The sequence below is a fragment of the Vicia villosa genome, linkage group LG2 (assembly GCF_029867415.1).
Source record: "Vicia villosa cultivar HV-30 ecotype Madison, WI linkage group LG2, Vvil1.0, whole genome shotgun sequence".
NCBI classification, from domain to species: domain Eukaryota; kingdom Viridiplantae; phylum Streptophyta; class Magnoliopsida; order Fabales; family Fabaceae; genus Vicia; species Vicia villosa.
The window spans coordinates 150,263,914-150,286,437 of NC_081181.1; the positions used below are offsets into that span (position 1 = coordinate 150,263,914).

A 22,524-nucleotide genomic window follows, 5' to 3' on the forward strand; every position below is an offset into this window, starting at 1 on the left:
TATGCTTTAAGTCAATTAGTCGAGTTTTTGGAACAAGAACCATAATTGAGATTGATTCAAGTCATGTCACAAGTAAAACCTCAAAATATCTTTGAAAACTTCAAATTTTGAGATTTTGTTTGTGATTCAAATCACACAACCATATGAGTCGAACCAAACTGAACATGAGGAAAACAAGAATTGGTGTAAGCCTGTGAGTCGAATCACAACTTACACATGACATGAATCATGCACTCTGTGAATCTAATTAGAGCTTATACATGAGTTGAATCATGAATGTTGTGTCAGCCCCTGCCAAGTTAAAGTCGAATCATGACTTGTTCATGACTTGAATCACAACTAGAATTAGTCGAATCATGGTATATACTTGGCTTCAATCATAGCAAAATAAGTTTCACTTTAAGTGCAGATCTTGTTCCACGTTACTTTTTCACTTGACTCAAATCACACAAGTGTCAATGACTCAAATCAAACACGATTTTCACCATTTTTTGTGCTTCATCTCCAACACCTATAAATCATTTTTTACTCTCAAGCCATTCACTATACTAGAAAACATATTCTTTCATTGGTGATTTGAAAACTCACAAACTACTTGTTTTTTCTTTTGTCCAGAGAGTTTTGAATGTTTTGTGAGTACTTGCAAACGATTTCTTTCATCTTCTATCTCATTCTTTTCAATGTTGCATGGATCCGAATCTTATCTTTGAAAATTTGTGAATGATTGAGGATATTCGTTTTGAATTTAACGTTTCTTTGAAGATTTAGTTAAGATTTCAGAGGCTTGCAAGATTCTACGGTGTTGTGACGGGTTCTGACAATTCTAGTGGAAAAGAAGAAGGTTCTTCTTTCCAGGTTGACTTTGGTAGTACTGTGTGGAAGTCTACAAATAAGGTATGAGCTCTTTTTAATCTTCAGACCTATCAATGCTTAAGATACCAGCAGAGCTGTGTGAAAATTTTCGTAGGGCTGAAAGATTCAAGAAACAAATTCAAGTAAATACTTTGCATAGAGTCCAGTCCGTGAAGCTATCTATAAGTTAAAGATTGAGAAAAAAGAAATTTATTTTTCAGCTCTTATTTTGGACTAGTGATTGTACGAACTATCTATTGAATTTTCTGTTGGTGGCGGATAATTGTGAAAGTTTAGGTTTTGTTAGAGTTGGTAATTTAAACCTTTCTTAGTGTCAATTAAACATGAAAATTGTGGTTGTGGACGATTATTCGTGTTTTTTGATTTCATCATCTCTGGGTCACAACCACTCGTTCGCCTATATAACTGGAAAAAACTACCGACGCATTCCCTCCTTTGATGGGCAACTTCCATTTCTGCCTCTGTCAAGACAAGGGGATGTAGAGGTTTCTTAATTGAACTTTCACCCCATCAGTTTCTCCTAAAAATAGAGCCTTTGAAGGATCCCTAGAAGGAGTTTCGTATGGAAGAAAATCTCCAGACACTCTCACCGTTTCTAAATCATCAACTAGAGAAACTGATCTCCGGTTTAAAATCTCCACTAACAAAAGAAATAAAATGTGTTTGTTGTGAAAATATAAGATTCAATTCACACTAAGAAAATTAATGTGTGGGGACAAAGAACAATGACAACTAAAATAAATGGTCTTCAGATATAATAAACAACAAGACACTAAATTAACTTGGTATAAGAAGATACAATAAGGTGAGAAACTCAAAAGATTTGTTTAACCTGTTTAATCAAATGATCTACGTCTGAGAGAGATAACATCTCTCCAGTCCACTATACTCCAAATTTTGTTACAAGAGATTACAAAAGAGTAACAAAAAATAGTCTTTAAAGTTCCAAAGAACACATCCTATTTTCTACCAAGGTGTTTCCCAATCTCTCATAACTCAAAATATAATAATCATACAAACCCAATGTGTTTAAAGTGTTTACCAATCCCTTTGATAACCCCAAAAGGATGCCAAATCCCTAAAATATAATTCTAAAAATTTTACCCTTTACTTTCTCACTAGGATTTCTACCTAATTTATCCCTTTTGCTCTAAAGTTCTAAAGATTGCCACAAATACAATATCAGAAGAAATACATATTTATAATTGCTAAAACCCAACAGATCTATAAACAATCCCAAAACAGAACCCTTAACAAATGGATCCACGAACAAGCCCGAAAATATGTTAGTACCAAAATATGTCATTTTTCCTTCTCTTTTCTCACTTGAGGTTTTAAGGCATATTACAACAATCTCCACCTTGCTTCTCTATACCATATTGAAACACTATTCAACAACCTTGATCAAATTCAAGCCACCATTGAATCTTGATCTTGCCACTTGCATCTTCTTGTTTCCAATTACCCTTTTGTGCCTAGGTAATTAAACAAGCCAACAAGAATAGTTTTTCAACAATCGTTGACTCCATCTGCTTTCGAATTCATCTCTGAAGGTCCATGTTTTTGAATTTTCCAATCCTTCGGCCACATTTTAAGCATAACACCCAAAGCTAGCATAATTGTTCCTTTGAGATGTTATAATCTCTCTCCTTACCTTATCACGAGTCAAATGATAATCAGAGGCCTATGAAACTGTTCCCTCACTATTACTAGTATCCATAGTAGGAAAATCTACCTCAAACTGAGTTTTCTCCGCCATATTTTCTAAAAGCTTCATCCTTTGGTTTTTACTCTTCTTCCTCTAAAATAAATCTCTACCAACAAAGTAGGCTACTTTGACACCAACTTTACCCCGAAAACTCAATGAAAACTCAACGGTCTCATGCATCTTTATCCCTTGTCTTCTGCATAATTCATTAAATTATTCTGAAATAACTTTCAGGAAATCATCATGCATTAACCTCAAATCCCAAAGTCTTCACTAGTTGGTGATGAATGAACAACAACATTTGAACCTTATAAAATATATAGACCATATATTTTAGATCTTTTAGCTACGATCACTTTACTATACAAAATTTTCAATACCCCACGTTCAACTCTAATGCAATGGCCTAGATCATCAAACATGCTTATAGACAACAAATTTTGCTTGAGTTCTGGAACATACCTTACATTATGAAGAAGAAACTCGCGATCATCGAACATTTTATGTCTGGACATACCAATACCATGAACCTTGCAAGTCTTATTCTCACCAAGGAGAGCTACTCCACCTCGCTCTAGCTTCAAAGTCTCGAAGTATGTTACTCTTCGACACATGTGATAAGGGCAACTTGAGTCCATGACTCAACTATCTTCAGTCTCCAAACGTGACATCACTAGTGCATCAACACTCTCATAACGATACTCATCTAAGACAACCATAACTTGAGCAGAATCATCATTGTCCTTTCTCTCAAGATAATCCCTCTTGAAGTGACTGATTTTTGACAATTATAGCATTTTACCTTTGACTTGTCAAACCTATTTGATTTGGACATACCTCTACGCTCACTTCTTCCTCTTGAGACACTCAAGCCTTCACCATTATCATTAATCTTCACATCCTTTACCTTTGAAAATTATTTGGATCTTACAGCCGTCAGGACTTCATCCAAAGTAATAGTACCTTGCTTACCATAATTAAAGTGTTCAAAGGATCTGGGTAATAAGCTCAACAAGAGTATAGCCCTATCCTCATCATCAATCTTCACATCAATATTCTCAAGATCATTAATAACCTTATTAAATTCTGCCAACTACTCCACATTGGATTTGTTCTCCACCATTCTGAATGAATATATTTGTTGTTTCAGACACAACCTGTGAGCTAAATACTTGGTCATATACAATGATTTAAGTTTTTCCGACATCGAAGTTGTTGTGTGCTCCTTAAAGAATTTTCTTAGAACTTTATCCCTGAGGCACAAGATATTGACACTCCTAGACTTATCCACCACCTCGGTCTTCCCGACTTTTGTTAGGCGTGCAGGCATTGATGTATCACCTTTCTGCACTTATCTTGAGTTAAAACTGCTTTCATCTTCACTTTCCATAACCCAAAATCGTTATCCCAACCATGGTGCTCACTTGAAAACAATACCCTTTGTCCCACGGTGGACGCCTTGTTGTGAAAATATAACATTCAATTCACACTTAAAAATTTGATGTGTGGGGACAAATAACAATGGTAACCAAAATAAATGACCTTCAGTAATAGTAAGCAATAAGACAATGAATTAACTTGACATAAGAAGATAAAGGAAGACGAGAATCTCAAAAGATTTGTTTATCCAGTTCGATTAAATGATCTACGTCCAGGGGAGAGAGCAACTCTTCAATTCACTATACTCCAAAAGTTGTTACAAGAGATTACGAAAGAGTTACAAGAAAATAATTTTTAAAGTTCCCAAGAGAAGCTTGAAAGTTTTAGTGTATGATGACAATTACTCCAAGAAAAACGCTCTCAAACAAGAGGCAAAGGTTCAAAGGAAATAAGGGGAATTCACTCTATTAGGATGCAAAAAAATTCCCCCAAATTTCTTCTACCCTTATATAGACAAAGACAATCTTACTAAGCAAATTGAAAGTAAGAAACAAGTGTAGACCAACGGTCAGATTTTACCTTTGGAACGCAACCAAGCTCAATGCACAATAAGTTGCGTCACGCGACTCTCTTCCTTTTCAGGTCACTCGTCAAGAGAAAAACGGCAAAACATTTCGATGATGAGATGCATTTAATGTTCATGTTCTCCATTACTTTTTGTCAAAACCAAAGTGATGCATGCTTGCTAAAGCACAAACAACCATTCTTGAAGGCCAACCATAACTGCTAAAAGACTCTCTCGATATCTAGAGTGTCCAACGAGTCTTGGGGGAAACTGTTTTGTGCTGAGCAAAGGTCCAATAAGGTAAGGCCCAATTATCCTTCCCGTTCCATTAAGCCCAGGGTATAGATACCTTCTCAAGGAGTTTTCAAGTCACAATCTCTAATCTCCACTTTCACTACGATTATCTTGAACTCTAACTGACTTAGGCATTGAAGTGTTAATTATACAGGCACCCCATAGATCCATCGTACCGGAAATTAGCAACACCAGTTCAAGATCAACATCTCATATTCCAGAAGCATCACAATCGTAACCTTCGATCGAGACACTCCTCCCTTGAATCGCTTGAGAAGCTTTGCTCCGTTGTATCTTCCGCAAACTCTTCCACAAAACACCATCATTCACGATTTCAACCACATTTTAAAATCTAAACATGACTCTCATTTGTGCACTTCTTCTATCATAGTTTTCACCTTTGAAAACTGATAGATTTGCATAAAATTGCTTTGAAATTTTAGCTTCCATTTGCCATTACAAAAGAACTGAATTGAACCATAATCTATAATACCAGTTTGTTGGAGCAAATATGATGAACTTTATGATGAAGTAGAATACAGTTAATGAGTTTTGAGGAAACTTTATTACTTACATTACAAACTCACCTCATCTATTTATACATGATAACAAACTTTGATAGTAGTTTCTAATAACAAACTTAACTAATCAATCACAAACTCCTAACAAACTAACCACCTTGCTTAGTTATCATACACTTACCAAACATGAATTATCTCTACAACAAATCAATCAATTGTAAATCATACAATTGAAATCAAATTGTGAAGATTTACAATTCAATAAATAAATAAAATTGAGGACAACAGATAGAGTGACTGAAATCACTCTGCCGTCAATCACTATTTGACGAGAGGGAAACCATTTCTTTATTATATTTACAATTGACACAATCATTATTCAATCTTAATACCATTCATCTCCATCTTCTTAAGCATGCTTGGTCTTTTATATTTCTTCAACAAAAGAGAAGAACAAACAACACTGATGGAAGATGCAGCCATTGCAGCTCCAGCAATCCAAGGAGGTAACCGAAATCTAGTAGACGGGTAAAGAACACCAGCAGCAATAGGAATTGCTAGAATATTGTAGCCAAGAGCCCAAACATAGTTTAAACGTATGCGCCAGAGAGTTTTTTTTGCAAGATCAATGGCTATTATTATATCTTCCAAGTTACTCTTCATTAGAACAATGTCTGCTGCTTCTATAGCTATGTCTGTTCCAGCACCAATTGCTATTCCAACATCAGCTGCCACTAATGCTGGTGAGTCATTGATCCCATCTCCCACCATTCCAACCGTGTAGCCAGCATTCTGCAAGCAAGTAAGTCAAATCATTACTAGGGTAACCATTTGTATTAGTGTCATATAACAATATGCGTCTGACACTGGACATACTTTCAATCTGAAGTGTCGGTAAGAACATAGTTTCATAATATAATAACATGATTATAGTTTGTACCTGGAATTCTTTTACTTTAGCAGCTTTAGTCTCAGGTTGAGCTTCTGCCATGACAGTTTCAATACCAACTTGTCTAGCTATAGAATTGGCAGTTCCCCAGTTATCACCTGTCACCATTATGCTTCTGATTTTCATGGATTTTAGAATAGATATAACTTCTTTTGCATTAGGTTTCAATGCATCAGACACAGCCAGAACTCCAACAATTTCTCCATCCAATGATACTAAAATCCCAGTTTGAGCCATAGTTTCAGCTTCTGCTAGTACTTCTTCAGCTTCTACTGAAATAGCTATGTTATGATCAAGCATCAGTTTTTTATTACCAACCATAATTTCCTTGTTTTGAACAATGGCTTTCACTCCATGTCCTGCAACAGACACAAAGTCTTTTGCTTCGGGGAATGAATGATTCTGTTCATCTTCTATGATATTTTTGGCATGATCCACAATGGCCTTTGCTATTGGATGCTCACTATTCACCTAATCATATAGATATAACAACAAACATTATTGAATAACTAGAATTAACATTTCACATTCAAGACATGTCCAGTGTACGTGTAAGTATCAGTGTTGTGTCCAGTGTCCATATTTGAGAATATTTCATAGTTGAATAATAATGTTACTTGAGATATTCAAATAGTTATGACCAATAGAAGAAGTCTTGCCTCTGCTGCAGCTACAAATTTATAGAAATCTTTAACTGACATGTTTTTGAACAGTTTTGTAGTTACAACCACTGGCTTCCCAACAGTGAGAGTTCCTGTCTTATCAAACACAATGCAATTCACCTGCAAAATTGGTAAGTAGCAAGTGAGTATTCTATTGTTGAAATGGTAAGTTGAGATAGCAATCAATGGCATTGATACTGACCTTGTGTGCACTTTCTAATGCTTGACCACCTTTGATCAATACACCTTGAGTTGCACCAACTCCAGTACCAACCATGACGGCTGTAGGCGTTGCTAGTCCTAGAGCACAAGGGCATGCTATAACCATCACCGAAATTCCAAACTGAAGTGCAAGCTCAAAACTATTCATTGAAGATGGTATCCATGATTTTGGATATGTATGTAACTTTCCAGCTACAAACCAACAAATCCATGTTGAAAAAGATATCACAATGACCTGTAAAAACAATTACTATTAAGTATATGAAAAAACACACACATAAGTTTAATTTCTATTAGTAATTTAGACTTACTATAGGAACAAAGTATTTAGAAATCTGGTCTGCAAATTTCTGAACTGGAGCTTTAGCCATCTGAGCAGACTCAACAAGTCTAACAATCTGAGAAAGTGCACTTTCTGATCCAACTCTTGTTACCTTAACATGCAAAACACCATTCTCATTCACAGTCCCACCAATCACCATATCACCTTTTATCTTAGCAACAGGCTTTGCCTCACCAGTTATCATACTCTCATTCACATGACTTTGACCCCAAACAACAAGACCATCCGACGCTACTTTTGCGCCCGGCACAACTTTGATCACATCATTCTTCTGTATCAACCGGCTGTCAATCTCCCGTTCGCCGATCACATTTCCCTTATCATCTTGAGTTAATAACATTGCTGTATCAGGGGTCAAATCCATAAGTTTAGCAATAGCCTGTGATGTTCTCCCTTTAGCCAACACTTCCAAATACTTCCCAAGTAGAATAAAAGAAATAAGCATAGAACTTGTTTCGAAAAAATCACTTCCTTTAAAATGCGAAGAAAAAACCGTTCTTCCAACAACATAGACAGAATAGAAATAAGCTGCATTTGTTCCCAAAGCTATCAACACATCCATATTTGCATAACCTTTCCTCAAAGCCTTATAAGCACCAACATAGAATCTTCTCCCTATGATGAACTGTACCGGAGTCGAAAACTCCCACTTTAAAAGCAATCCAATACTCAACATATTAACAATTTTGATTTCTAAAACATGTTTAATCCCAGGTATATACATAAGAACCATAGATATCAGAAAAACCGGAATAGTAAAAGCCAAGCTCCATATTAACAACTTGAAGTGTCGATTAATTTCGTCTCGCTTATGTGCTTTACTTCCTCCATCATTTGAAAATATAGTGGCTCTAAAACACCCTGATCCTGTAGACTCAATGGCTTCAATAAATGTTCTTGGTCCAGTTACATAAGGTTTATAAGTTAAGGTAACTCTATTAGTATCTTGATATGTGTCTATGGTTTCAACACCTTGGAGTGATCTAAGAGAATGTTCAATAATATTCATTGATTGATCATTTTTTATGCCATCAATCTGAAGTTCGATTTTACTAATGTGTTCTCCTTTGCTTATTAATATTGGTTTGAAACCTGTGTCTGAAATGGCTTCCATTATTTGATTGTAGCTTATGATGTTGGGGTTGTAATGGATTTCTGCTTCTTCTGTTGCTAAGGCTACTTGTGCTATTTGCACCCCGGGAAGGGATTGAAGAGCTGATTCGATGTTGGAGGAACAAGAAGTACAAGTCATGCCACCTATGTGTACTCGACATATTTGTAATGAGGTGTTGTTTGAACTCTCTCCCATGGATTTGGCTTCGAATCCAACATCTATAATGGCTTCACGTATCTTGTCTTCCTGTGTACAAAATGTGTTGTTATGTATATATTTGGACAATATTGTTTAAAACTGCGTAAAGAGAGTTTTATGTGTGAAAAGTGATGTATGAAATTGAAATGGGTGTGGTAGGGAGAAAGTGGAGCATATCGTATCATTAATAAAGTGCAACAATGACAACCATTAACGAAAATCAGCCAAAGAACTTTATTTGTATGATGATGAGGTAGGACACTTTATTATTTTCAAAAAGAAATTGAGAGATCTATTTGATAACCTATTAAGGTTTTTTAATATTTATATTTAGAATCGTACCCATGAATAGTTATGATGTTATGATAGTGTAAATTTTTTTTTATACGTGTGTGAAGTAGCAACGACTATAAGGAGGAACATAAACACTAAACACTAAAGAATGAGACCTCGAAAGACATATCTAAATCAAAACAGAAAAAAAATACAAGCAACCAACAAAAAAAGGCAATGTAAAAAACAATTATCACCACAAATTAACACACAACTAAATAGAGCGGCAAGTCAAATAGACGCCTCTTTCAAACTAGCTAAAGGAAATCAAGGAAGGACCAACATGACACTCAATACTAGCCAAAACAACCAACCTCACACACCACCATATGCCCAAGCATTATAAAAGACCCTCCTCTCAAGCTTTTTGGAAAAAGGAGTTGTAAATCAAAATTTTATAAACCCACTTCTAGGAAGAACTTTTAATCATGTTCACCCCTTGTTCAACTATTGATGTTTTTCCTAAAAATATAACATCATTATGTGCATTCCAAATATATCAAATCACTAAATGCTATATCAAAGTCAAGCCAAGCACAATTCTCTTACCCCTCCAAATATCCCAAGCCCATTAAAAATATTGTCAATACATTAAGGAAAATCACTCGTATCTTAATTACCTAAAGACATTATATCATATATATATGGCAACGCCACATATGGAGAAAAATGGTCGATATATTCCACCTAGCTATCACACAAAACACAAGAAGTAGCATTAGAATTTTCAATGACTATCCACTTAAACGGATATAACCTAATAGGAATCTTATCTTAGAGAAAGTTTAGGAGAACACAATAACCTTTAAGGGGTTCAACTCCTCCATCATTTATCCAACACCTCCACTATCATAGTAGGTATATAATCTTTACCAAGATCAGAGACTATCAAGACAATATATGCCGACTTGATCAAGAACACGCCCTTAGAGTCAAACTTCTATATCCATGAATCATTCTTTAGGCATATAACCTTCCTTAGCAAGTCTTGAAGTAGAGCGTATAAGATTCCCCTCCCCCAAATAAAAATTATGTCACCACTTGAAATATCAACCCATTCACCCCTCACCCTGATTAAAGGATCCTATGCGGTTACCCTTTTAGGGCTTTCCCCCCCACCGATTGAATCGGAGGGTACCTACTCTATAATAAATAAAATTCTCAGCCATGTCTATAAAAGACCCATCCACATTAATACCACAATGGAAAATTTTAGAGAAGTTTACTTGTAAGCCCGATGCGAGCTCGAAACAATAAATGACAATCTCAATAGTCCAAATGTTGTTCCATGCTACCTCATCCAAGATAAGAGTTTCATTAACATATTGAAGGTATGATGCCACCAGATCCACACATCCCATCTTGAACCCAAGAAAAACCCTAAAGAGATATCATTTGTCATCAATAAACTTTGTACCCCCACTACCAAAAGGAAAAGGAAATGGGCCTAAGAGCCTTCCCTTCTTAAGCCTTCTTTGAATATTACTTTCCTAAGTTGGGAAATTTTTGACCAAAACCGAGGGGCTCTCCAAAATAACACAAACTTTAATCCACACTCTCCATTTCACACAAAAACTTAACCTCCTAAACATATACTCTAAAAAGGACTAACTAAAAAAAATCATAGGTTTCTTAAATCCATATTTGAAGATTAAGTAATATTTTTGCGACTTATAAGTCAAATCAATAATTTCATTCATAACCACGAAACAATCCACCAATTGTATGCCTTTGAGGAAGGGTTATTGATTGGTGGACATAATCATATATGTAACTAAGGCTAACCTAGTTGTCAACACTTTGCCCATCAACTTATACAATGGCTAAAGAAGAGAAATTATACCAAAGCACCTAAAAGAAATGGAGGAATCCACCATTTGATTGAACATGATACAATAGGATTCTAGGATCCTAAACATGGGGACATTGACAAAAATATTGATCAAACATAACATACACAATTTTCCTAAGGGGATCCTATAACTTCTTAAAGAGGATAAAGTTAAAGTCATATGTTCCCCAGACTCTTGTTACAATTTAAAGTAGATATAACCTCATCCACTCGACCAACAAAAACTTATAAGTGAGAGACACATTGTCGTCAGAAAGAATATTAGGGAAGTTAATCCCATCCAAAGTCGACATGCCCAACGAAAGTTCGAATTAGTGAAAGATAAAATATATCTTAATATTTCCTTGAACATTATATATATATATATATATATATATATATACAAGATGGGCCAAAATAGAATTCCTCTATCGTCCCTGCTTCACACAAACATCGAAATAATCAGTGTTTGTGTCCCCTCCTTAATCCATCTCAAACGAGACCACTGAAAAAATGAGAGTCTCGACATCTAAAAAGCTCAAAGATCTTACCATAAAATTTACTTGTGTCCAACAAATCCCAAGATCCTCCATACACTTAACAATCCTAAATTTCAAATTATAAAATACCACTTTATTATTGGATTTAAACACCTAGTTTTGAGGGACTTCATATTTTCTCTACATACACATTCCATCCAACTCGAAGAAGAATTTCCCCTTAGACCACAATACCAACTTCGAGAGAAACATCGGTTTTCCAATAAAAGTTAATGAACCAAAATAGTTTAGGCCCCCACAATTGCAACACATACTTAAAAACAAGAGGGTGGGGGTTATAATGATCTCAAGAAAGGTCCCAAAGACTCCTAGGGCCTCACATCTTCCCAATAATTGAACACAATTATACGATTCAACATAATCATTACGACCCTATTAGATCGGTACCAAGTGAATTGCTTCCTCAAAATTTGGAGGTCAGACAACCCCATGGATACAATAACGTTACAAACTCGAAAGATTTGTCTAACGAACTTAGTTGAGACCCCTCTTTCGATTATTTTCTCCCATTGCTTGAAGCATCGAACTAAAATAATTGATAATACACCAAACGAGACCCCTAAGTCTCACTCAAATCCGCACAAATGAGCCCACACAAACCTTTAATTTGGCTGGGCATTTGGAGTAGACGTTAACAATAAAGCATGGAATTTTACTAACTCCTACTCCGAGCATACCACGAGATAACTAGGTCTAGAGAAGGAAAAAATCGTTTTCCTTTAGTAATGCACCAGATAGAGAAAAGAATACCCTTGCTACACATAGTCAGAGTGAAACTCCATTCACATAGAGTTACCCCAAAAAAAGTGACAGCGTCTCGTCAACCATACTTAACTTCGACTTCTACATTGTTATCCATAGAAAAAATTGTATTAATGTTGCATTGGAATTGTAAAGTGACTTATAATTTGGGGCAAATTTTTTCTCCAAAACGTCTTATAATTTGGAACAGATGGAATAAATGACTGGCTAATAATAGATAACATCACTTAGTTCCATATTCGCCTTTTTCAGAGCATGTATCTTGGAGACACCTCGGTCCATGTAGACGACCACGTAAGCATTTTACGTGTTGTTTGATAAAATGTAATGACATAAGTTAACAAATGAATTGCTTTTAAGCATGCATGAACCGTTTGTTTCAATTTTTTAAAATGATTTTTACTACGTTATACTACCTCCGTTCCTTTTTATAAGAGAAAATTCACTTTTTAGATTCATTAAATAATCAATGTATCTAGTCTATAAAGAGACCAAATACATTAGTTACTCAATGAACCTAAAAAATGACTTGTCTCTTATAAAAAGGAACGGAGGTAGTATATTTTTGTTTAAACAAAATTTACAATGTTTTTTTAATTTAAAAATAATAAATTAATTTGAATAGTTTTTTATAAAATGTTATTTTAGATATTTTATCATTGTATTATAACTTTTTTTTATATCAAATTTTAAAATATTTTTTAAATTTATAGTTATTTTGAATAGTTTTTCGTAAAAATCATTATTGAGATATATTATTTTAAATAACTATGTAATTTTGAGTATGTTTTAAACTTGAACAATATAAAGCTATGTTACTGCATGTCAAAATTAGTCTTTAATTTATAAAAAATGAATTAAAGAAGTTCATAAAAATTATTTTTAAAAATATTTAAGAAATCTAGTTTTTTTTTTTAAATAAAACAATTAGACCGAATTTCAAGAGTATAATTTTCAATTCCTTCCAAAAATTCATGAACCATTCTTCTCTCAATTTGAAATAAATTTGATGTCTTTGATTGTCTTGTCTATATCTTAATTGATATAAAATATTGACAATCTCCATTTCTTAAAAAAGAAAAACACATATTTTGTGTGATTAACCATTGCTAGCTTAACAAATAATTTTATTAAATATTAAAATATTCAATCAACTAGTTTATCTATATATAGTCATCCATTATACACTAATTTATCATGTACACTACTTTTTATCAAATTAATAACGCCCGCCTCTTCAGCTTCCTTTACTAATGCAACAATTATTTAATATATAATTATTCTTAAGAGGCAAGATTCGAACACTATGAGTTGTTATTCTTATAGGAAAGATCCTCATTTTCTCAAAGAAATAGAGAGGTTCTTTAGTTATACGGTTTTTGAGCATATGAACATAAAAAAACATACAAATGAGTATGAGACTTTTTTTTTTTCATAATATGTTAGTATAAATTATATTAGGTATCATCATTCTATCATGTCATATAAATTATTTAAAATTTTCAATAAAATTTGATAGGATAAAACTATTTTACATGTGCATATTTTTTTTTCTTCCTAAATTATATATATTGTTGAGATTGAAATGAGTATGAAAATACTCACATTAACTATGGAGGGATAATATTGAACCTGAGCTTTATCATTCAAGACATCAACAACTGCTTCTCGAATTCCAGGTAAGCGTTTGATGGCTTTCTCAACAGATCCAGCACACGCAGCACATGTCATTCCCATAACACAGAAAACAACAGTTATGGCAGCCTCTGATCCTTCCACCACCTCCGGTGACGTTCCTTTCGGATATCTCGTCATCGACGGATAGTGTGGTTCAGGTGACAGGTTCCCACAGCAATTAATGCAGCCCTCCATTTATGCACTCCCAACCTTCAAATTTTTTGCCCATATTAATCAAGCTTTTTAATGTGATATGATGTAGTGCATAAATTCTTTGGTTCCTATTGTTGTTGTATTTATAGAAGCATCCAATGATAAAGGAAGGAAAGGAAATAGAGGGTGGGGACATATAGTAGTATAAGAACCTTATTTTATTCCCATTGATGGCCTTTGTTAATGCTATACTCCTCCGTCCCACAATGAGTGACCCATTTGAAATAAAATAGTGTCCCAAAATGAATGATCCATTTCAATTTCCAATACACTTTTTCCAATTTTACCCTCTAATTAATAAAAATTTCATCATTTCCAATACATAATAGAGACACTATAGTAAAAACTTTATTCTCTCTCTTACTTTTATACTCTTTTCTTAATATGTGTGAAATGACCCAATGGGTCACTCATTGTGGGACGGAGGGAGTATCAACTAACTTGTCTTTCTCCCAACTTGTTCCAATTCAGTTACATCATCAAATTGTGGCGGAAGTTTACTTTTTATATGACAGATATTGCTATATAAAATAGGGAAGACTTTTGGACTCAAAAAACAATTACAATTATTTACTGTTCTCTTGGAAAATCAGAATTGTTCGAAGTAAATTTTTGATAAGGGTGGTGCATATCTTTGATACGACACGACTAGATTTTAGACTTGTGCCTTTAATAATGCCTACTTTACAATTTTATTTTTCCGATAACTTTTGCAAAGCAGAATTAAAACGGACGGAATGAACAGACCCGTTTACCATTGCTCCTCTTCGTCCTTCCATTTAATGTTTTTTAACACCATTGGTTATTCAAGATTCAATTTACATAACTCTTTCTTTAAAAAAATTTAAAAGTAATTACTTTGTTAATAAAAAAATATTATGTTTGTTGCTTAATTAATTTACCATGTATTATTCCTTTCACACAAAACAAAACTAGAAATTAGCATTTTAGAAAAGAAATAATACACCTTAAATTAAAATTTAGGTTTTGTTTGAATTGATGGAATAGAATAGAGCGAAATGAGATGGAATAACATAATATTTTATTGTTTGGGTAATTTAATTAACAATGGATGAGGCGTAGCATAATGAAGTGGTATAAATTTTATTTCATTCTATCACTTACTAGGATATTCCTTCCCTTTTGATTTGGGCATAATGAATAACTTGCTTTGTTTCGTCCTAAAATTTTCAAATAATAAAATGATATCTTAGTTCCGTTCCGCTTCAATATTCTATTCTACACCGCTCGTTTTATTTTATGATATTCAAACAAAACCTAAGGTATTATTTTAGGATTGATTAATACAAAACTATAAAATTACAACTACCTTCAACCACCATTGAGGCATTAATCATTGATTATGATACTTATTGTGTTATATTCCAAAGTTATTATTGTTTTAGAGGATTTCCCTATGATTAGGCCCATTCTTCATCATTCTTAAAAATGAAACCACTTTAGTATATTTGTGTTTAGACATTGAATAAAAAGAATTTTTGTTTCAACTCTTATGTCTTTTCACAAATCTTTGGTGAAAACTCAAAAATATTCTTAAATTTCAGAGATTCGGACGCACCCATTTCACACAAAATTGAACATAAACGAGTGAACCACCCTCATTATACATAATTATAGTCCGGAGTTGCATCTCCGAACTTGTATCTTATATACTTCAAATCAAGGTGGCAAAAAAGGTGGTGGCCCGTCAGGCCGACTCGCGCACCCGCAAAAAAAAAATGCGGGTTGGTTGGAATTTTGGGTCCGCCGCCTACCAAAGCCCACCCTACCAAATCCACCGTCAACCGTAGCCCACCCTGCCAAAGCAGCCGCTCCACCAAAGCCCACTATTCTTTTAGTTAATTCTAATAAATTATTGATGATTTTATTTTATACATTTATTTGTGAATATATATGCAATATTTTTTAAGTAAAAATTGTTAAAAATATGTTTTATAAAAAATTGTTCTAAAAACTATGTGAAAAATGTAATTGAAATGTAAAAAAATTTATTCATCTATTAAAAAAGATAAAAATTAAAAAATTGGCGGGCTAGGTTCTTATTGAAGGAAAATCGCGATATAATACGCAGCGGAAATTAAAATTTTCCTTTAGTGATCCTTACGAAAGGGCATGATCAGTGATAGAAACGGTAACCTCTTGTGGCGATTCAAAACTTTGATGTCGAATCGAAGGAGTGATCACGAGCGTTGATGAAGAAAAACGCCTCTACTCAGTCCACACGAACAAATCCCTTCAGTCTCAGTGCTAGCTGATACGAATGAAGGCTTTGAGTGAGAGAGAAGAAAATACGCCTAGGATTTCTCAGACCGAATTTTCATCAAGTGAAATGCTTCAGCACAAGGGTTCTATTTATAGAACCACTTGTGTGGACTACAAGCTAAAAGCCCAATTAAAGCTGCAAGCTAAAAGCCCAATTAAGTCATATATCACTTAAGCCTGTGGTACCTTACCACATTTTGAATTCACTTAAGTGCACCATACCTTATGGTGTTCCTTATTTACTCGGTCTCTCATCAACCTGCCCTTATGTGTGTGACCCTGTAGGTTTTCGTGACGTTGGAAATTATATTAAATCACACATTTAACATAATAAACAGTGAGCGGTATCTAGCAACACATCACTGCTACCCAAATCACGAAAATGTCATGTGATATGGCAAAAACCTTTTCGCGATAAAGCTTGTGTGTACAATTATCCTTTTGCCATAAGACATTGATCCTATTATGCAGGATGGGAAAATTTCATCTAGGTCACTCATGTCCCTCAACATGCTTTGTGAAATACCAATAAACTATCTTTATGGTCATCCAGTTACAAACAACGTTTGATCAGCAATAAGGCACTTGACTCTACATCTAGGGTCCATTGTGATTTCAGGTCGAAGGGTGGTATACGCTACTTACCACCATGAGAATAACTCATGACACTTTGCATACAATTATATGTAGTATTCTCATAGCGGGTCAATATAGTATAAATATTACTCCTAATATTTTTACCTGTGTCAAGACTTGATAACTCCTTATCCATGATCCATGAGATGTGATCATTAGTCTATCTTCATAATAGTCTTGATGCTTTAATGTTATCCCGCTTCACAATAAAGCTTGACTATGGATACTTTAAGAATAGTGTCTTTATGTTTAATGAGATCTCAAGATTAAGTCGCACTTAACATTTCATTGAACAGACTAACTATTCTAGGGACTTTATTATTTTGGAAAAACAAAACATAATAAAGAAATACCTTTTATTATTAATAAATAATTCGATACAAGTACAAAAAGTATTGGCCTCTAGGGCTTACACCAACACTTATGCCCATTTCAACTTGGCAGACATATGGCGGGGCGGGGCGGGCAGCCCGCTTTGCCACCCCTAACTTCAGAGATGTATATATGAAAATAGTTCTGATACTTCAAAACAGAAACAAAGACAATATGAGCAAGAAGTAGAAATCATAACAACTTAACATTAAATTAAAACACTCAACATTGCATATATAATTGTTAATATAAATTTAACGTTACATTTCGTTATAAACGGGTAGTTCATGGCGTTACAACATATTGATAATATCTTCGACGGATCTTGCGATCTTTGCATCCACTTCAATCAGATCCTTTGTTGCATAATGATGAAAAGTACTCCACATAACCTCTAAATCTTCATTCGTCTTCAATTCGAAGTTGGTGAAATATATCTCCACTTCGACGTTAAACGAGGGTGAATGATATTTGAGTTTGACAATTTTTCGATTTTTTAGATATCCGAAGAGAGTATTTAGTTTATATATCAGATCGGCGAGAGGTGTGCCCTTGGTGACCCTAAATTGAAGTGACGACTTCTCACAATTGAAACACAAAAATGCAAGGTGGAGATATATATTCTTTTTTTATTGTGATGTGTTTTGTAGAAAATATGGGATGAGAGACACCATATTTATACAAGTATTATATCACTTTGGACCTTAGAAACCTTATCATGTCATCAGGATACTTTTCGGAGATGCATATCCGAATAAACTTTATTATTTTATGGAAAAAAATGGTGTTCTCAGATATGCACATCCGATAAGTGTTCTGTTATGGAGGAGGTATGGAGTGTGAGAGAGATTATCATGCTATGTGGTGCTATATTCAATTTTCCGCTTGACATTTTAAGAGATGCTTATCCGAAATATCACTAAATAGTTAAATTATAAACCATTTCAATGAAAAATGCTTATTAAATAGATTCTAGAGTATTTTCGAAAATGCATATCCGAATTCATGTTAAATATATTCAAAGAAGTAATTTTGATAAAAATGGAATGACTGCTTGATTTACGAATGATAAATAAATTTAAAATGCGTTCAAAAATACATCTTTAAACACTTCTGGAATATTTTTAAAATTTTTGGAGATGTAAGTCACACTGTAAAAAAGATGAAAAAATTGTCTGAATAAATTACCTACAATTTTTAAAAGCACGTAGACATCGATTTATTATTAAACGGAACTATATTTTTTAGAAGAAAATTGTTTTTTTTTTTTTTGTGTAAGCAAGAATTTAATTAATGAGAGAACTAAGGGTTCTCCAACCTTGATACACAAGAGCGGAACAAATTCCGACAAAAAAACGATATTACAAACCAATTACAATTACGACAAAAATAAAATAGGATCTTTACTAAAGTCGTAAAAGCTACAATTGGGATCCGCAATATCGCCCAAAAAGGACCACCTCCATATCAAAATTTTGATATTCCAAACAATATTGTTAATGTTCCAAGCTTCGTTTCTAAAGCAAAAGCCGTTCCTCGTCAACCAAATAATCCAACAAGTTGCTAACCAAAACACCCCCAATTTACCAACTTTGATCCCTTTTACCCGCCCCATGACATACAATTCCATAAAGGAAGGAATACAATCGAACTCCTTCCTATTCGGGTAATCCGCCCACACACCAATTTCATTCCAAACAATTTTAACCACTTCACACTTGAAAAACAAGTGATCCAAATCCTCCGGATGAGAATCGCAAAATAAACAATTTAAGTTAGTAGTAGAGAAATTAATACCTCTATACACTAGGAGATCTTTCGTGGGAAGCCTATTCACAAAAATCCTCCAAGCGAAAGCTTTGATTTTAAAAGGGACATCCATCTTCCAAATCAATTCCAAAACCTCCTCATTCTTATTCAAGGGGCCTAACGGTGTTCTCAAAGAAGCGTACCACCGGTAACACGAAGACACCGAAAAGCCCTTTTCCGAGTCCAACACCCAACTCACGGAATCCGAATCATCTACCAACCCCCCAAAATCCTCCAAGAGACCCCTCAAGCCCGCCATCCTCGAAATCAAATTATTCTCCGCAACTTCCACCATGGAAATGCCTAAATCACCCCAAACCCACACCCCTTCCCGCCATCCTCCCATAACCGCTACGGATACTTTTTTCAAAGAAGATAACTCAAAGAGCTCCGAAAAAACATCCGACAAACTAGAGCTATTAATCCAACCGACTTCCCAAAAGGGAGTGCCAAAACCGTTACCCACTTTAAAGCTACAATTTGAAATTAAAGGATCCTTAAGAAAAGGGGAAAAAATACCAACCTTTAATAAGTCTCGCCACCAAAGGGAAGAAGAAGAGCTAGAACGAGAAACTCCTCCACATAGAATTTGCATTTTGATATCTCCATACCGAGCCTTCAACACCTCCCACCAAAGAGTCCCACCTCCATTAATTATCCGCCATCTCCACTTATTTAAAAAGAGCACAATTAAAGTCCTTAATATCTTTAATTTCCAAACCTCCTTTTAAATAAGGTAACGTCACCCTACTCCAACTCACCCAATGAATATTCCTCTTTTCGACCGCCCCCCCCCCCCCCCCCCCCCCAAAGGAAATTACTTTGGATTTTGGTGCATTCCTTAACCACTTTTGTCGGCATCTTATAAAAAGACATGAAGAAAATAGATAATGAGCTCAAAATAGACTTCAAAAGAGTAATTCTACCTCCAAGATTAAGGAACCGATTTTTCCACCCGTTCAAACGCCTTCTCATCTTATCCAATAAGGGTTGCCAAGTTGTTTCCTTCCTCGGATTGAAACCAATCGGAATACCGAGAAACTCAAAAGTACTACTTTCCAACTTACAAGAGAGGAATACTTTAGTTTAGAAGAAAATTGTGATGGGTCATACTTTAGTTTAGAATTTTTTTTTTTTGAAATGTTACAACTATAAAATATTATGAGAAAATGGGTGATGCACTGACAGTGTAAAAAAGTTTTACACTGTCAAGCAATCACGACCATGAATCAGAACAAGTCAGACTGTAATTTTAAAAAAACTTATATGACATGGCAAAACGATTTGTTTCTATTGGATGACAGTGTAAAACTTTTTTACACTGTCAGTGCACTACCTTTAACCTCAAATATTATTTATATTAATATGTAAATATACATAAACATTATATCGTCAAAAATTAAATTCTAAACTACTGATTAAAACACTCGTTTAACTCAATCAGTTCACATACTATATTGAATTAATTTTTTTTAGTTAAAAACACATATTTAACAAAAGTCTTATACAAAACTCTATATATTATTATAGTTGTTGAGATTCTAATTTTTTTTAATATATAATATATTATTTACATTAATATATAAATATTACTCCATCCCTCCCATATTATTTGTCACATTTATTCATTTTAGTATTTTACACATATTAAGAAACAATAATACATGAAAGAGAGAATATCGACTTTACCAAATTATCCTAATTAAGTATTGATACATTCAAATTAAAATTAATATTAAGTGATAAACAATAAATTATAAGTATCTATTAGAGGGTGCAATTGAAAGATTAAATATAAAATTGTCTTGGTATTCTAAAGTGACAAGTATTTTGAGATAATTTTTTTATTTTTAAAATGTGACAATTATTTTGGGACGGATAGATTAATAAATATTATCGTCAAAAATTAACTTTTAAACTACTCCCTCCGTCCCAAATTATTTGTCGTAAAGACCCACTTCACATAGATTAAGAATGTCACTTTACCAAATTATTCTGATTAACTATTGGTGTATTCGAAATAATATTAATATTAAATAAGAAAATAATAAATTAAGAGTATTTATTAAATGGTACAATTGAAAGATTAAATATAAAATTACATTGATAATATAAAGTGACAAGTATTTTGAGACAATTTTTTTTTAAATATGACATTTATTTTATGACAGTATTAATTATAACACCCATTTAACTTAAGTATTACAAATTGACATACCATATTGAATTAATTTTTTTAAGGATATAACATATTTAACAAAAGTCTTATATGAAACTCTTAACACAAAAAAAAAAAAAAAAAAAAAGAGTCTTATATGAAACTCCACTCTAGAATCATATTATTATGGTTGCTGAGAATTGAGATTCTAATTTTTCAAAAATACATGTAGATTCTTAGGGGATGTTGTGTTCCAATTCCAACTTCCAAACAATCCAATGAGTTGACATAACATAATTCTCTATTTGTCTCTTACACAATCATGCTGGGTGGCATTAACGTGTATGTTACTAAATCAAATTAAAACTTATAAAATAGACATGCATCTAAAAAAATTGATTGCTTCTATTTGAGCCCTTCTTCTTAATAGAATATGAGTACATGTTGCTTTGCGTTCACGGTTTCTTTTAGTAGTTTAGTTTCCACTCTTTTTTGAGAGGAAAATAAGATTCTTTTGTTAGTCCTGTACCATCATCATATATCACTAGCCAACAACTTGTAATATTTAGAGAAGACTTTGTTTTTTTATATTATCACATTAGTGTTCTATTGCCATTAACAATGTCATTAGCACGCCGTAACAAAAACAATGTCATTAGCACTTTTTTAATTAAGCAGTGTCATTAGCATTATTGAAAGTAACAAGACACCTAAAGAATGAGAAATTTTAAATCATTTTTATTTGTGTTGATAGAAAATTAGATCATGGTTAATGTTCAATTGGAGATTTTAGATATGGAGATTTCTAATAGACTTATTTTTAGACGGTTGTTCTCTTGGAGTCATCGATGTGTAAGTTTGAGAGGGCAAATGGTTTTTCTAAACTCAGTTCTTAGTTAATTATTTGTCTTTTTTTCTTTATTAAAACGGCACGTTAGAGCAATGTGTGTAAGGCTAAGTAGAACGATGGGTTGGGAGTCCGCATGTGATCTTTGTCTAGTCAATTTGACTCTGTTAGGAAAATTGTTGGAGATATAACTCCACACGCAAGAGCGGGTGAA

At 33.8% G+C, this 22,524-nt stretch overlaps 1 pseudogene; it reads right to left on the reverse strand.

The window, feature by feature from the left end:
- Positions 1-5,354: 5,354 nt before the first annotated feature.
- On the reverse strand, positions 5,355-14,224 carry LOC131652448 (probable copper-transporting ATPase HMA5; annotated as a pseudogene).
- Between the last annotated feature and the right edge of the window lie 8,300 nt (positions 14,225-22,524).